This window comes from Haliotis rufescens, unplaced genomic scaffold (genome assembly GCF_023055435.1).
Source record: "Haliotis rufescens isolate VD_foot unplaced genomic scaffold, xgHalRufe1.0.p SCAF_130, whole genome shotgun sequence".
Classification (NCBI taxonomy): Eukaryota; Metazoa; Mollusca; class Gastropoda; order Lepetellida; family Haliotidae; genus Haliotis; species Haliotis rufescens.
The window spans coordinates 156,761-161,820 of NW_025963814.1; the positions used below are offsets into that span (position 1 = coordinate 156,761).

Sequence of the window (5,060 nt, forward strand, 5' to 3'; positions counted from 1 at the left end):
GGTGATAATAACGTACCCCTATCTGCAACAGTGATCAAGCTTCCGAGATAGGCTCAGGCTGAACACAAGGGTGAAAAGTGATGTTCATATGGAAACTGGTCTTGATGTAATGTCAGATAATGTGTGATATAACTAGCTTCCAGCACATTCCACACAGTGCTTGACAAGTCCAGTGTCACTAGAACATCACATAATATTCTACATGTTTCGATAACACTTGACATCCATCCTATTTCGGAATTTTACAGATAATTCGAGCATCTAAATATAAGAACTTCAACACCACTACTTAGAATACATAATATATCATTCCAGACAACTAAACATTGTCAAAATACAAAGCAATGACCTTCTACTGAATCTCAACAAAAACAATGTAATACAGTTACAATCATTGTCTAACAATCGGCTACATTGCTTTATAACACTCACAGGGGTCCTTTTTGTTGTTTTGTTGTTTGAAAACGAGCAAACATAAAACGAGATGCGATCACGGGCGCGTCGGGGAGTTGGCAGTGTTGCGGTTGTAGGATGTCTATATAATTATGTAAAACAATACGTAAGGCTTGCATTGACCCGGTTGTTCTTATTTCAGAATAAGTGCGTTTGCTTTCAAACAAAAGTTTGATGATATAAGCCTACACGCGCCGGGTGATCGATGTGACCACTGGAGCAGAAACTCCTCTCGCGGAATAAGCCAAGTACACCCGAGTAAGTTCAGGGGTTATCGACTATTGTTTACAAAACAATGCTTCAGAACAGTCCAAGTACTGGACCTTTATATATATAATTTGCTGTTATTCGTCATTCTGTAATAAACAAGAATACTGAAACTAGTTTCGTTTCGTTTCGTTTTAGTTCAGTCATCTACGCCGAGTTGGAGTCTTATGTCAGAATACACACTGTCCCATTCGTTCTCAAATTCAACAAGACATTGAAGAGTGATACAATGAGGTATACAAACAAGCTTAACACCGTGGACACTTTCTTACTGTGTTGTATGAAGGAGAAATGTGTGGACGAAACCAGAGTCAAGACCCTCTGCAAGGAAGCAGGAAAAACCCGTGCTAAATATAACTGTTTATAAGCTCCTCACAGTCGTGTAGGATAGCAGAAGCAAGCTCAACCCACAGGAGTCTGTATCTAAAAAAAGACGCCCTCATGCATATTCATGACCATCTCCACACGCGAGCTCGGGCTCGCGTGTGGAGATGGTCATGAATATGCATTAGGGCGTCTATTTTTAGATACAGACTCCTGTGCTCCACCGCAGCGCTAGCATGCCTCGCTAAGTAACACCAGCGCCACCCGACGGCAAGGCAAAAACTGGTTCTCCAGGTGATACGCGACGCAAGCTCAGGCAGATAGGCTTATACTTTTGCCAATGCAAAGTACGAGTCTTTTTCCAGTCGTGGGACGTAGCTCAGTGTAGCTTAACATGAAGCGGTGAGAAATGAATACAAATCCGTGTAACGAATAGGGGTACCAGCTCTATTAGCTTTCTATTAGCACCAGATATAAAACGGGCCTTTCCTCTCATGTAGGAAAGCGCACGTTAACTATCCAACAGTAAGTAAGTTATGCATACTTGTTTTGGTCTCATAACATGTCATAGTGTCCATTCTGTAGACACCAGAATAGTGTGTATGCACTACACCGTGTAGGTTTAGGACTGTCATTATCGTTGTACATGTATCTTCATAAATCCTTCAGTTTCAAGGGGTTTTTTCAGGCATGAGATCTTTGAAAGATATGGTGTTAACTGACCATTTCGGAAATGGGTTATGATATTTAAAAAAAAGATCCAATGACAAAAATTCGCATATTTTATAAAATATCTTAACAGTTTTTCGATTTTGTACATTTGTGCTTCGTGAAGTGGTTGTGTATTAGTCAAAGTTGGCAAGCCAGTACTCATGGTATTGAGCCTTATTCATTATCAAATAATATTTGTTTTTATATAACTGGTATGAGGCTTTTCAAAATCCGTTCAGTCTGTAACATTCAAAGTTTGTTTAGATAAATTAACATATAAGAGTTTTAATAATATTTGTCTATGTACATCATGAGGGAATGTACTGTGGGTGTTTTGCCAAATATATGAATAACTGCTACGCCCGATAAAAAACATACCGACAAGAATCCGATGTTTTAACCTTTGGCATGGTCAGTTAAACCCCGAGGGAGGTGATGCAGCGATTTCAGCGTCCGTCCGTTCTCAAAGGGGACAATTTTCTCTAGGCTATTTAAATCAGAGAAATGATATTGTACAGACTTAGATTACGGGTCATGAACTCAAATGTGTTCGAGAATTGTGCCCTCCATTTTACCCTTTTTCATATTTTAGTTTATAAAATCGTGAATATGCATCTCGAACCACTTAAAGGGCGGATTATTCTACTCCTTCACTCCATCTCTGAGAAATGTGTAAAGAAGTAACAGTTAAGGCAGATTCGTGATATGTGAACAAGCAAGACACATTCGTACAAACACGCTATTTCCCTCTTAGGCCATAGGGTCGAGGTCAGATCACTGCCTCTTACATCCTGGTTCAGGCAGATGGATTGCATTTAATCCTGTCTCTCCCATCACAGTAACCCGTACACCCGTCTCTACCATCACTGTTACCCGTACTCCCGTCTCTACAATCACTGTTACCCGTACACCCGTCTCCACCATCACTGTTACCCGTACTCCCGCCTCTACCATCGCTGTTACCTATACTCCCGTCTCTCCCATCACTGTTACCCGTACTCCCGTCTCTCCCATCATTGTTACCCATGTTCCCGTCTCCACCATCACTGTTACCCGTACTCCCATCTCTACCATCACTGCAACCTGTACTCCCGTCTCTACCATTGCTGTAACCCGTACTCAGGTCTCCACCATCACTGTTACCTATACTCCCGTCTCTACCATCACTGTTACCCGTACTCCCGTCTCTCCCATCACTGTTAACCGTACTCCCGTCCATGATCACAGTAACCCGTACTCCCGTCTCTACCATCACTGTTACCCGTACTTCCGTCTCTACCATCACAGTTACCCTTACTCACATCACTGTTACCCGTACTCCCGTCTCTACCATCACTGTTACCCTTTCTCCCGTCTGTACTATCACTGTAACCCATACTCCCGTCTCTACCATCACTGTAACCCATACTCCCGACTCTACCATCACTGTTACCCGTACTCCCGTCTCTCCCATCATTGTTACCCATGTTCCCGTCTCCACCATCACTGTTACCCGTACTCCCATCTCTACCATCACTGCAACCTGTACTCCCGTCTCTACCATTGCTGTAACCCGTACTCAGGTCTCCACCATCACTGTTACCTATACTCCCGTCTCTACCATCACTGTTACCCGTACTCCCGTCTCTCCCATCACTGTTAACCGTACTCCCGTCCATGATCACAGTAACCCGTACTCCCGTCTCTACCATCACTGTTACCCGTACTTCCGTCTCTACCATCACAGTTACCCTTACTCACATCACTGTTACCCGTACTCCCGTCTCTACCATCACTGTTACCCTTTCTCCCGTCTGTACTATCACTGTAACCCATACTCCCGTCTCTACCATCACTGTAACCCATACTCCCGTCTCTACCATCACTGTTACCCGTACTCCCGTCTCTCCCATCACTGTAACCCGTACTCCCGTCTCTACCATCACAGTTACCCGTACTCCTGTCTCTACCATCACAGTTACCCGTACTCCCGTCTCTACAATCACTGTTACCCGTACTCCCGACTCTACCATCACTGTTACCCGTACTCCTGTCTCTACCATCACTGTAACCCGTACTCCCGTCTCTCCCATCACTGTAACCCGTACTCCCGTCTCTACCATCACAGTTACCCGTACTCTCGTCTCTACCATCACTGTTACCCGTACTCCCGTCTCTACCATCACTGTTACCCGTACTCCCGTCTTCACCATCACTGTAACCCGTACTCCCGTCTCTCCCATCACTGTAACCCGTACTCCCGTCTCTACCATCACTGTAACCCGTACTCCCGTCTCTCCCATCACTGTAACCCGTACTCCCGTCTTCACCATCACTGTAACCCGTACTCCCGTCTCTACCATCACTGTAACCCGTACTCCCGTCTCTACCATCACAGTAACCCGTACTCTCGTCTCTACCATCACTGTTACCCGTACTCCCGTCTCCACCATCACTGTTACCCGTACTCCCGACTCTACCATCACTGTAACCCGTACTCCCGTCTCTACCATCACAGTAACCCGTACTCTCGTCTCTACCATCACTGTTACCCGTACTCCCGTCTCTACCATCACTGTTACCCGTACTCCCGACTCTACCATCACTGTAACCGTACTCCCGTCTCTACCATCACAGTAACCCGTACTCTCGTCTCTCCCATCACAGTAACCCGTACTCCCGTCTCTACCATCACTGTTACCCGTACTTCCCTCTCTACCATCACTGTTACCCGTACTCCCGTCTCTACCATCACTGTAGCCCTTACTCCCGTCTCTTACTGCCATACTTTTCGACCCCTGAATATCCGAGTGGAGAATACGTCTTCAGCAACCCATGCGTGTCGTAAGAGGCGACTAAGGAGATGGGAAGGTCAGACTAGCTGACATGCATGTTGACACATGTGATTCGAAGCTCATGATGTCAATCATTTGATTTTCTTGTCCAGACTCGATTAGTTACAGACCACCGTCATATATCTGGAATAAGTGCGGCGTTAAAAACAAACAAAAACATACGTTGCACTATTCCTTCCCATGTAGCTGGTCCTTTCCATCCTTAATTATAATGGACAGGTAATTATGTAAAAACAGGTACCAGAGAATTAGCCTGCCCTATAACATTATGAAGATCATTATCCCATTGATCTGATATTTTGTGTTTCCCATCGAATGCTGGTATTTTCACAAGAATTCCACCTTTTAGGACTGTGCCTCTAGTTTTGGGATCAAAATGCCGTTTCTGTTTGGTTCTAGCATGTCTGGATAAAGCTGATGCCAAGTTATACGCATCATTCAGTTTCTTTCTCATGGATTCAACATAGGAGG

The 5,060-nt window shown here is 44.6% G+C and overlaps 1 protein-coding gene across 3 annotated transcripts in view; it reads right to left on the minus strand.

Moving 5' to 3' along the window:
• Positions 1-5,060, minus strand: part of LOC124121661 — a 45,470-nt gene that overhangs the window by 9,265 nt on the left and 31,145 nt on the right. Inside the window, exon 1 of one of the 3 annotated variants that reach the window (XM_048394870.1) lies at positions 993-1,115. The exons of the other annotated variants lie outside the window; for them this stretch is intronic. The gene's annotated coding sequence lies outside the window, so the exon portion shown is untranslated. Of the gene's footprint in view, positions 1-992; positions 1,116-5,060 lie in introns of those variants that run through there. 3 annotated transcript variants of the gene reach the window in all.